At 42.4% G+C, this 13,199-nt stretch overlaps 1 protein-coding gene across 5 annotated transcripts in view; it reads left to right on the top strand.

The window, feature by feature from the left end:
• The window catches only part of LOC138763152 (E3 SUMO-protein ligase ZBED1-like), a 212,538-nt gene that overhangs the window by 183,002 nt on the left and 16,337 nt on the right, over window positions 1–13,199 (top strand). For all 5 annotated transcript variants that reach the window (XR_011357352.1, XR_011357351.1, XR_011357353.1 and 2 more), the window contains one exon: window positions 9,641–9,714. The gene's annotated coding sequence lies outside the window, so the exon portion shown is untranslated. The remainder of the gene's footprint in view (window positions 1–9,640; window positions 9,715–13,199) is intronic.

Raw genomic sequence — 13,199 nt, 5'->3', positions numbered from 1 at the left:
AGGCAATCTTGAGGGAGACCCACATAGGAGCGGGAAACAGCAGGAGAGCTCTGGGGCATCAATGCTTCTCAACACATAAACTAAGGATTTCTAAAGCATCCTCTTACTATTTCTGTACTGCCTGTAGCAGCGCATCTGATGACCATCTGTTAGTTTCCTCTTTGTATTTCCCTTAGTTCACCTTTTCATTAATGAGGCTTTTGTACTTTGAATGAATAGTTTCAACATGGTATTCAAAGGATCCATTAGAGCTGACGTCGTAAGAAATTTGCAATAGCATTTTAAGGCATTGGTTAAGAGCTGCAAGCATTTTACAAACTTTGCTATGAATTCTGGTGCTTCATAAATATTCTGTGATAAAGGCTACAAGCATCAGGTGAGTACTGGAAGCATGAAGGAGATAGTGAGACCTTTCACGTGAAGTGTTATCAGAACACTGACAGTGGAAGTGAGCCAATTGGCCATGTATTTAATAGAGCGCTAGATATAAACGGATGAGAGTAATGTCAAAACATATTGGAAATTAAGATAAATTAGATGGTTCCCCTGTGGGGGTGGTGTAATAGATAAGCTTATTTCCATAGTTTAGGACAGACCAGAAATTATTTATTTTTGCAAAAGATGATAGGTCTCTGGAAATGAGGTAAAGATAATGGGGCAGCCTGGCGAAGCAGCTAATAGACATCATGTCACAGTGCCAGTGGCCCAGGTTCAACCATGATCTCCAAAGCTGCCTGGGTGGATTTTGCACGTCCTCCCTGTGACCCTGTGGGTTTCCTTCCATGTGACCTGAAAGGTTAGTTGCCTCTAGTTTGAGTGGTAGAATCTGGGCGAAGGATGGGGATATTGATGAGAATGCGGAGCAAATTTTTTTTAAAAAGGTAAAAAAAGTGGCTGATGGCCAGCATGAATTTGATGGGCCAAAGGGCCCATTTCCCTATTGTATCCCTCCATGATTGCAGCTGAGGGTAGGGCTCGACCTGGAAGTTGATGGGATGGATGGGATTGAATGAGATAACAAGGCTTTATCATAGATTGTTGTGACTGATCCATAAAAGGTTTCATGAGGCAGAGGTACATGCAAACCACACATAAGCCCCCCAACCCCCCAAAAAAATCGAGTGCAGGAGGGATTGCCAGAGCAAATGCTGTTTAGCTTCAAGGCAGCTCTGATTTTAAGTCTACCAACCCATGGGCAAAAGAAGCATACTGCAGGCTGCAGCTCTGATGGGATCATTTGGCAATTAAAGCAAACCAGGCTTTCAACAAAAATAAGTGCTCCAGGACAACGATTCAGCCGAATTGAAGAGAAGGAGCTGAATAAAGCGTTTAGACTCGAAAAGGGCACAGTGAGAATTCAGCCTTAAAACATGGAACCATCACAATTGCTTCCTGCAGCAGAATATCTGAATATCTTTTTCAAAGTCTTGGTGTTTGTTCAAATTCTTCCAATGTTTGATCATCTGGAAGGTTACTGGAAGGAAAAGAATATCCCTACAAAGCAAAGAAAGCTCTTGATTCAACGCTGGCTGTGTTGCTTATACACTTGCATAAATCTTCACATCAGAACAAAACCTCCAAAATAAAAGGAAGAAGGAGGAGGACAGTGATTTTTGGTTCTGAAGCTTTTGGTTCAGTGGTTTGTCAACTGATTTAGTGGGGCTTCAGTAACCTGCTTCACTACTGGGCTAGTTTCGCACTGTGACACTGCTACTGGAGTAGTGATCATGTGGATGGGAGATGGCACAGCAGATGTACAAAAGAAGATCCTCCATCAGCATAGTGGCCTTTAGATTGTCCCTTGTAGCCAGTTAGGTGCACAGAGCACTACAGCGCAGAAACAGGCCCTTTGACCCAGCTAATTTGGGCTGAACTGCTCTGTCTAATTGCATCGACCTGTATCTTGTCCCTAAGCCTCCACACCCCTCTCATCCATGTACTTATCCAAATTTTTCTTAAATGCCAAAATTTAGCCTTCTGGCGGCTTGATCTACACTCTCACCACATTCTGCATGAAGAAGTTTCCTGTAATGTTCCCTTTAAACACCTTAACTTTCACGTTTAATCCATGTCTTCTAGATCTTGTCTCATCTAAACTCAGTGGAAAAAACCTGCATTCATTTGCTCTATGTATACCCCTCATAATTTTGTGTACCTTAATCTAATCCCCCCTCATTCTCTGACACTCTAGGGAATAAAGTCCTAATTTATTTAACCTTTCCCTATAACTCGGCTCCCCAAGTCCCAGCAAAATCCTTGTAAACCTTCTCTGCACTTTTTAAATTGTACTGATATCTTAGTATCATCTCCCTCAGCAGTTCCTACCTGCTTTCACCCGCTGACCACCTATAACAAATCCATGTTACACCAGTGGGAAGGATGGCAAACTCTGGTCCTTTCACTGTTCATCTAATTTGGCGATACAGCACAGTAAAAGCCCACGAGCCCACACTGCTCAAAAACACTCAATTAGTCAACAACCCCCAGACATCTCTACAACATGGGAGAAAACCAGAATGCCCGGAGGAAACCACGCAGACACTGGGAGAATGTACAAACTCCTTACAGACAGTGGTGGACTTGATCACAGGTCTCTGGTGCTGCAATAGAGTCGCAGTAACCATGACACCTGCTTCCTATACTTGCACAGCACTTAAAACTATCTCTAACTTTCACATCATCCATCTCCCTTCCCTTTCTGCAATTTTACTCCATCTATACCCCTTATAATTTTAAATACTTCTATCAAATCTCTACTCATTGGCCATATTTTGAAGTGAACTCTGAGATATAATTTAGGAAACCCCTTTGAATGGTTTAAACTTATTCAGATGCCCACCAATTTCCACACTAACTGATTTCCCACATATGTAGAACCATGTAGAACCACAGTACAGAAACAGGGCCCTTCGGCCTTTCTAGCTGTGCCGAACCATTTTCTTTTGCCTAGTCCCACTGGCCTGCACCCAGTCCATCTCCCTCCATACATCTCCCGTTCATGTACCTGCCCAAATACTTCTTAAATGTTAAAATTGAGCCTTATTCACTACCTCAGTTGGCACCTTGTTCCACACTCCCACCACTCTCTGTGTGAAGAAGTTCCTTCTCATGTTCCCCCTAAACCTTTCCCCTTTCACTCTTAACCCATGTCATCTGGTTTTTATTTCACCTATACTCAGTAGAAAAAGCTTATCTACATTTATTCTGTCTATCCCCCTCATAATTTTAAATACCTCTATCAAATCTCCCCTCATTCTTCTATGCTCCAGGGAGTAAAGTCCTAATTTGTTTAACCTTTCCCTGTAACTCAGTTCCTGAAGTATGGACAACATCCTAGTAAATCTTCTCTGCACTCTTTCTGAATTATTGATATCTTTCCTGTAGTTAGGTGACCAAAAATGCACACAATACTCCAAATCTGCCCTCACTAATGTCTTATAAAACTTTACTGTAATATTCCAACTCCCATTCGCAATAATTTGATTTATGAAGGCCAATATACCAAATGCTTTCTTTACAACCATATCCATCTGTGATACCACTTTCAGGGAATTATGTTTCAGTATTCTGAGGTCCCTCTATTCTACCTCACTCCTCATAATGCTACATTCACTGTGTATGTCCTTTCTTGGTTTATCCTTCCAAAGTGCAATACCTCACACTTGTCTGCATTAAATTTCATCTGCAATTTTTCAATCCAAATTTCCAGTCGATCCAGATCTCTCTGCAAGCTTTGAAAACATTCTTCATTGTCCACAACACCTCCAATCCTAGTGCCATCTATAAACTTGCTGATCCAATTTACCACATTATCATCCAGATCAGTGATATAAATGACAAACAACAATGGTCCCAGCACCAATCCCTGAGTCACACCACTAGTCACAGGCCTCCAGTCTGAGAAGCATTTATCCACCACCACTCTCTGGCATCTTCCGTCCAGCCATTGTTGAATCCACTTCACTACTTCACCATGAATACCAGCCTTCTGAACCTTCCTGATAACATCCCATGTGAGACCTTGTCAAAGGCCTTACTAAAGTCCATGTAGACAACATCCACAGCGTTTCTTTCATCAACTTTCCTCTAACATCCTCGAAAAACTCTACAAAATTGGTTAAAAATGACCAACCACACACAAAGCCACGTTAACTATCCCTAATCAGTTTCTGGCTATCCAAATAATTGTATACCACATCTATAGAACACCTTCAATAACTTACCCACTGCTGACGTCAGGCTCAGCGACCTATAATTTCCACGGTTACTTTTAGATCCTTTTTTAAACAGTGGAACAACGTGAGCTGCCCACCAATTTTTCAGTACCACACCCATGGCTAAGGACATTTTAAATATTTCTGCCAGAATTCCTACAATTTCTACACTAGCCTCCCTCAAAATCCAAGGGAATATCTTGTCAGGCCCTGGAAATTTATTCACCCTTATTTGCTTTAAGACAGCAAGCACTTCCTCCTCTTTAATCTGTTAGATTCCATGACCTCACCGCTTGTTTTCCTTATTTCCCACAACAGTGCCTGTTTCCTGAGTGACTACTGATGAAAAAAAAATTTAAGATCTCTCCCATCTCTTTTGGCTCCATACAAAGCCAGCCACTCTGATCTTCAAGGGGACCAATTTTGTCCCTTACTATCCTTTTGCTCTTAATATACCTGTAGAAACTCTTAGGATTTTCCTCGACAAATCAATGGCATTGCTGTCTATATCATGCAGAACAATAATAAGAGAAGAGAAATAGTTCTCCAAATTTGGAGAAACCATATTTAGGATGGTGATATTTTGTTGAAGCTATTTTAAAACTCAGAATAGCAATGGAGAGATTATGAGTCATTTGAAACTAGCCCGTGAAGTGGAAATCAGCCTGATTGATTTTATGAACCATGTAGCTAGTTGGGACAGAATACACAGGCAGATTTTAGAATCCAAGTAATGAAGAGGAAGAGCTGGAAGGGCTTCAAGTTCAAGTTCAAGTTATCGTCTAACTGTACATAGACAACCAGATGAAACAGTTTTTCTCTGAATCACAGTGTATATACATACACACACAATACACATCACATGGTAATCAGATGTACAGTATGCACAAATTTAAAATAAACATATATAATGCTTTAGTCTGTTACAGGATACAGTTCATCAATTTCACAGCCTGTGGGAAGAAGCTATTTCCCAGACCTGATTTCAATACCTCCTTCCTGATGTGAGTTGGTCAAAGATACTGTGTTCAACAGGAAAGTCTGCAGATGGTATGACTGTAGCGTAATACACAAAAGTGCTGGAGAAACTCAGCAGGTCTTGCAGCATCCATAGAAATTGAAGGGTAACCAACATTTCAGAGCTGAGCCTTTTGTCCAGGTATGAGCAAAAGCTAGGCAGGTGCCTGAATAAAAATGTGGGGAGAGGAGGGAGAAAGGGGCAGGGGAAGGAGTACTGTTGAGATTCAAGGTGGATATGAGTGGGAGAGTAGAAGAGAAAAGTAATAGGGGACACTCCTACCCAATGCCTTCCCCACCCTCTCTTCCCTGGCATAGCCATCAGTGGTATCAATGGGTTTGATACTTTGGAGAACTCTGGGAGACTATCGAGCAGAGAGAGGCGAATATTGGGAAATGGGAGTTTTAAAACTGAATCCTTGCTGAACTGAGAGGCCACATAGATCAGCAAGCATGGAAGCAAAGGGTGATGAAGGCTTGGCGTGATCTATCTCTTATGGATGACAAAGAGGGTGGAAGGAGGGGAATTTCCAAGTCCAGAGGAGCCAAACCAAACCCATGATGAGGGCTTCTAGCAGCAGTGACAAGAGGCAGGGGATGTGAGACAGACTTACAAGGGTGGAGAAGGGGATTAACAATTCGATGCCCCAGGACCATAGACAAGTGATGTGGAGTCCATTGACAGACAATATTAGGAGCGACAGCAGGCAAGTCGTCTAAAGTCGATGGAGAGGTCACAGAGGAGGCAGCAGACAAAATGCAGATTAGATCCATAGAACCACAGAACACAGGTTCTTTAGCCCATCTAATGCATGCTGAACTATTATTCTGCCCAGTTCCATTGACCTGCACCTGAGCCATATCCCTCCATACTCTTCCTATCTTCCAAATGTTTCTTAAATGTAAAAATTGTGCGTGTATTCACTACTTCAGCTGGCAGCTCGTTCCACCTTCTCATCTCTCTCTGCATTAAGAGGTTCTCCCTAATGTTCTGTTGGGCGTTATCGGTAGCCCAATAATGATGCAGGCAGAAGACTGAGGGGAATGATAGGCTTTATTAAGAAAGAGACTTCTGTCCCAGGTCTAGGCTAGGAAAATGAGTGGGAAGGAGAGGGGACTCGACCTTTATGGCCAGGGGTCAATGGGAAGGATCAAAGGAAGAGCTAAGGTAGGGAGACCCCCGGAGGGTGGGCCAGCCAGTACATTCAGCCATATCACCACATGTTCCTAATGTTCTCCCTAAATGTCTCTCCTTTCACCCTGAACCCATGTTCTACATCAACTCAGCCCTTACCTGCATCTAATCTATTTTTCACACATTTGTCTTGGCCCCTTCTGCACCCAGGCACATAAGAGAATTCCCCTTGTCCCTGCCTACCACTCCACCAGCATTCACATCTAACATATGATCCTCCGCAATTTCTGTCATCAGCAAAATAATTCCACCACCAGACACATCTTCCCTATCCTCCCACCTCCACCTTCCGTAGGGTCCGCTCCCTCCATGACTCCCTCATTTACTTATCCCTTCCGAATAGTCACCACCTTGGCACCTTCCCCTGGAGGTGCCACACATACCCATTCTCCTCCCTCACCACCATTCAGAGCCCACATGAAGTGAAGCAACACTTCAATTTTGAATCTGTAGGAGTCATCTACTGCTCCTATTGTGGCATTCTCTGCATCTGAGAGTTCTGGGAGATTGCTTTGCTGAGCACCTTCCCTCTGTGTGCATCAATGACAGGGATCTCCCAGTGGCCAACCATTTCAATTCTGTGCCCTACTATGCACTGACATGTCTGTCCATGGCCTTAAGCACTGTTAAACCAAGGCCACAAGAAAACTGGAAGAGCAAAACCTAATATTTCATCTGGGCACTCTCCAACCAGATGGCATTAACATCATCTCCTCCGGTTTCTGCTAGACCATTCCCCATTCTCTATCTCATCCCTATCCCTCCAGCTCTCCGCCCTTTCCCTCTCCATTCATAGGGCTATCCCCCCCCCTCTGTTTTTGCTGAGCCTTCCCTCCCTTATCCAGCTATTGCCTCCTGCATGTGGGTCTGTGCTCCTCCCCTTGCCCCTGCCCCTCCCCACCCCCACAATTTTATTCAGGCACCTGGTTATATTTTGCTCATACCTTGAAGAGGAGCTCAGGCCCAAAATGATGGTTATGTATCTTTATCTTTGCTATATAAAGTACACTGTTTGAACTGCTGAGTTTCTCCAACATTGGGTTTTTACTTCAATCATTGCATCTGCTGACTTTGGAGTTTTACTCCTCCATTTCCTATGTTACCTGGCCTCAGTGGAAAAATCCTACTTGCATTTACTCCATCTATACCCATCATAATTTTGTACACCTCTATCAAATCCCCCCCTCATTCTCTGCCACTCCAGGGAGTAAAGTCCTAACCTGTTTAACCTTTTCCCGTTCCTCAAATCCTGGCAACAGCCTAGCAAATCTTCTCCGATTGTGGCATTGGACTTGGAGGAATCAGCTGACGGGGCCCGTGGTTCTGGGGAGGGAACAGCAAGGAGGCCTGGAGACAGTGGGCAATCCCACCCTAGGGCTTGCGGAGCTTCATTGGAAAGCTGGAGGCATAGGGATGGAGGTTTGGAGATAGTGAAAAGATTGGAATTAAACATGAAAGTCTGCAGATGCCAGGCTCATATCCAAAACATTAGTTACCTTCTACTTCCTATGGATGCAATGTGACCTGCTGAATTTCTCCAGCATGTCTGTGTATTGCGGTGGAGAGATTGGGAGGTGAGTGCAGACTGTCATGTGGAGTCTAGGCCACAGATCTCTAAAGAGCCAGTTAACAGGTCTGTGGAGAGCCCCAGGGCAGGACCAGATTAAGCTAGTGCAGGGCTTGTCGCATATGTTATAAAAGGCCCCTAAATTTAAAAAAAAATACACATAAATATTAAAACATACATTTTTTACTTGGATAGTAAAGTAATTATTATTTTTCATTTGCTCTACAGCCAGAAAATACGACAAATATGTTTGACAATTCAATAATAGTATAATTTACATCTATTTGAAATAGGGATCTATTTCAAATGTCAAAAGTAACAAAATTACAATTTAAAAGTTTTTCTAGATTTAGGATGAGCAAATTTGTTGATACTGGAGATGTCAGTTTCACGCAAGTTCATGTTCAATGCTCATTAGAGTGAGATTGTTCAGTCTGCTTTGACCCATGGTGCTCATTAGTTCATCTTTAATCCTGTTCACTTTTGAAAATGAGCGTTCTCCACTGCAGTTGGTAACCATGAGTGACAAATAGATGCGCAAGGCAATTTCTACATTTGGAAAACAAGACTCCAAAGAATCTTCAGTTATCAAATGGCAAAACTGTAACTCAACAAGGTCTTGTTTGGCGTCAATATGAGAAGCAAGATCAGTTTTAAAGCAGTTCAGCAAACTGCACAAATTCTTCACCAAGACTTTCTTGCAGTTCTTCCGGAATATGATTTGATAAGATTTGATGACCTCTTTACAATCTCTTCAGGTGTAAACGACTGTAACTGATAAAGGAATCCAAAAACACCATTCAACTTTTGATAAGTTTTCTGGTGTTTTGACAGGGCAGAAAACAAACTATCAATAATGGCAAGAAATGTTTGCTTTTCAATGTCAGATAATGCATTTGAGATTCAATAAGTGGATTTAGAGCGCTGGAACCGCTGAAATAATCATACTACGATGTTGCTTGTGTTCTCTTCGAGTTTGTTGTTGATAATCTTCTCACTCAGTCAGATCCTTGGCTTTTTGCTCAATGTCTGAAAATGTAGATCACATAGCTTGAATATATCCATGCAAGGATTCATAGAGTGCACAAGCGGTGTTCAAGTCTTGGGCAGAAGATTTGAAAACACTAATATTTATTCCCATAATATGACCATTATTCCTGTTTCTAACTTCTTCATGGTTGAAAGTAGGCCACGAGCCTGTTGTGGACATTGCCTTCTGATCATTGTTCTTTGGAAATTCATCCAAGACATGATATTTTCATTTCCTTATTTTTCCCTGATTTTCTGTAGTCCGAACCAGCTCAGGAACATCAAAGCTCGGATTAGACTGTGAGGTTCAACCTGTATTTCCCAATTGAATTAAGTTTCAATAAGCAACTAAACAGATAATTTTCACAATGCAGTTCCTAGTTGGTTGTTGAGTGAATGTGATCCTCACGTGTTCACAGCTACAACAGTCACATAAATTTGTCATTGTTCACTAGTCTTTGTTAATACTGCTACTTAGATTTTGTAAAATAAACTGTTGATATGGTCTTGGCTTGCTGCTCGCCAAATCAAACCTTTTCATTTCCTGAAGTTCACATGCTTATTTACATAAACTTTGTTTTTAAATGCATATTTCATAGATTTTTTTTCCCATTGCAGATAGCAATGAACAGTAGAGCCGGAAATATTGGATGTCACTATGCTTCTAGAAGAACAAGGTCTTTCATTTCGCGGTAATGATGAAACTGTTGGGTCTCCTCATAATGGAAATGACTTGTAATTGTGAGAATTAGTGGCCAAGTTTGACCCTCCTCTGGCAGGGCATATACTCATGCAAACAAAGGAAGGGGACATAATTCATACTAAAGGGAAATTACATTGATATAAAAGACTGCCATGGTCAAAGTTATGACATGCCAGCAACATGAGTGGCAAGTACAGTGGCTTACAAGCACGAATTAAAGAGCTGAATAAGTTTGCGGATGACATTTGACATTTTGCACATTCACTAAATTTGGTTGGAGAATGTGCACGACCAGCATTAATTTTCTTTGAATTTGCAGGAAGCCTGTACATAATTTTTCTGCTTCTACCCATCGGTGGGATCTCCTTTCTGCTGCATTATCTGATGGTGGTGCCCATTTTCCCACTGTGAAAAGAACATCAGATACCAGGTGGTCGGCTCATGCAGATGCAACAAAAGCACTTTTACACAGCTTTTCTGCAATAAAATATGAACTGGGCCACACCACATAAAACTGTTGAAACATCCACCACATCTTCTCATCACTAACCACATCCACACCACTTTATCACATCACACCACACTTTTACATAATGCTCATCAGTCTGGACACATACTTAACTAATTCAGTAAAGTTAAATTTGAACAAAATTATTTATTCCTGTCTTGTTATTAATAACGTTCATAATGATTACGTGCCTTGCAGCATGCAGCTCCCCTGACATGTAAACAAACCAACTAGCTGACTGAGGGCCTGAGGCTTGTTTTAAGTTTTCAGCTAAGGCGCATTTCCATTTCCATTTTCATCTTTGTGCAGTGATTATGACTTCACTTTCAAATACCTTCGTATTTATGTGTCATATATGTCTCATATAGATACCACACTCCCACTAATTAGTGTTAAAATAATAACCCTGTTTAAAGGTGATAATTGGCTAAAATCTCTAACCTTAAAGTCCAGTTGTTCAAAAAAGTTGAAGGCAGTATAGTACTGTAATAATAGAGCATGTGCAGAATTACCGAATCGGAATTGATCGCTTGCAAGCATTTAGTGCGGGGCCCTTGAGAATGCTGGCCCTGTAGCATATGCTACTTTTACGATTAAGTTAATCTGGCACTGCCCCTGGGGACATAGTGTACTGTAGGATCAGTGGCAGACTATAGGGAGCAATTCCCGAGCTGGTCACAGGAGCCTGGGCACAGATCATGGGGCAGTCAAGGGTCTGATCTCAGGAAGATCAGTGGTATTCCAGAAAGGTTATGGGGAGGTGAAGAGAATGCATGAAAGGGGGCCCAGAACACATTGTCATGTGGGATTAATAGACATTGTGGGGAAGGATCCTGTGGATGGACTATGAGGTGGGAGATAACCACCATCTTACCCTTCATCTCCATTCCCTGAGCCTGCACTCCACTAACTCCATTGACTCATAATGCCCACCCCAGATCTTGACTCTCAAAGTCATCTATATCCTAAGTGTGAGGTAAGGGGTTGAGAGAGAGAGAAAGAGAGAGAGAGAGAGAGAGAGAGAGAGAGAGAGAGAGAGAGAGAAACTAGAATTAAAGCTAATAGTGTTCATGACATCAGATTTCTGTGTACTTATTCTTGGCAGTTCCATCCGCTCCCTTGTCAATTGACGTGTTCTTGTTTCACCTTCCTGTGAAGTCAATAGAAAGTGAATCAGATGGGTCTGCTGATGGCTCAAGTTTCCCACTGGCAATGGATTAAAATTAAATTGCTTCCTCTGCTTTGGTCCGGGGTGTGAGCAGCACCCTATCCTCCGAATGACAGGCCTGTAAATGGCCTTTGGCTGGTGGAAGGACCACTGACACAAATCAGGGGAGAGGTTCTGAGTTGCCATGGGAACACTGCATCCTGCGTTTTGAAGCAGCAGGGTGTGAATGAATTTTCATGAGAAATTTTATTCTGTGATCTGTAACTCTAACAGGGGCTGGGTCAAAGCAAGACAGCTGGTTGCAATTTGATGACGAAGTGCTGCGATTTTATGCCTGAAAGGACATTTTTTTCTCCCACTTCTGTGGTGCCTGGAAAGCAAAAAAAGATAAGCCGCCTTTTAAAAAAAAATATGTCGCAGTCCATCCAGAAAGTGTTGACAGCATGACAGCTGATATTGCAGCCAGTGCTCCTGGGTCTCATGTCAGAATCCACAGTTAGACAGGCAGAGTCCACAAAAGATGACAACATCCCCTAGAGCCTTCAGCAGATATTGGTGACCCTCTATGTGCTTCTGATTTCTATCCAGTCAGATTTCCATGCATTTGGCCCTTGATTAGCGGAGAGGATAAAAAATAATCAACTGGGCTTCAGCTGATCCTCTCCCTTGTCCCTGATATTGTGGAATCCAGTGGAGTTCCCAGCTCAGACAGGGAGTACTGGTGTCATCCTCCATCTCAGTTCGGCTTGAGGTCTTCACCCTTACTCTGCAGGTTCGGAATTTATTCACTCAGGTTGCCTTGAAAACTAAATGAATTTTATTTCCATTTCCTCAAAGGACCTCAATAAATTACACGATTTCATGATTCACCTCACGTACTCTGCCCCCCCCCACCCCCCACTCCCCCACCGTGAGTCTGCAGTTTTCGGTACTGTTCAGAGAAGCAGGGAACATAGTGGAAGGAGGAGTGAAGGGTTGACTCTGCATGGTGGATGAGGATGCGACAGTGGGAGACAGCTCTGCAGAGGTTAAACTCCAATGTGGATTCAAGATTCCTTTTATTGTCAGAATCAGATTCAGAATTTATTTCATGAACATTTCACAAAATTTGTTTGTTTTGCAGCATCATTACAGTGCAAATTTTGCTATAAACATTTAAAATAAATTAGTGAAGAAATAAGAGAAAGTGAGGTCGTATCTGTGGTTCATTGACCATTCAGAAATCTGATGGCAGAGGGGAAAAAGCTGTCCTTGAGCTGCTGTGTGCTCATCTTCAGGTTCCTGTACCTCCTACTGGATGATAGCAGTGTGAAGAGACCGTGGCCTGCGTGCCAAGGGTTCTTGAGGATAGAGGCTAATCTGCATCTTATAGATATCCTCGACGGAGTGGAGACTGATGCCATGATGGTGCTGGTCAAGTTCACAATGCTGTCGTTTTGTTCTTATCCTATGCATTGCTACTTTCATACCAGACAGTGATGCAAGCAGACAGAATGCTTTCCATGGTACAACTGTAGAAATTTACAAGAGTCTTTGGTGATGTACCAAATCTCCTCAAACTCCTCTGTAGAGCACGTCGAAAGAACCAAAGACTTGTTCCAAACCAAGGCTTTTATTAACTAAAGGACTGGAGCATATCACAAGTAGGTCGACCAGTCCAGAATGACCTGGTCTAGCTAGGAGCAATCCTTTAAGACCTGCCAGTAGGTGTGGCTACACTCTCAGCCAATCACAGTCATCCTACACTACCATCTCTACATATACACATTGGTGATAGAATCTGTACTAGCATATTCTC

This window comes from Narcine bancroftii, chromosome 5 (genome assembly GCF_036971445.1).
Source record: "Narcine bancroftii isolate sNarBan1 chromosome 5, sNarBan1.hap1, whole genome shotgun sequence".
Taxonomy (NCBI): Eukaryota; Metazoa; Chordata; class Chondrichthyes; order Torpediniformes; family Narcinidae; genus Narcine; species Narcine bancroftii.
The sequence above is the reverse complement of the archived record's forward strand: the minus strand, read 5'-3'. Positions and strand labels throughout refer to the sequence as shown.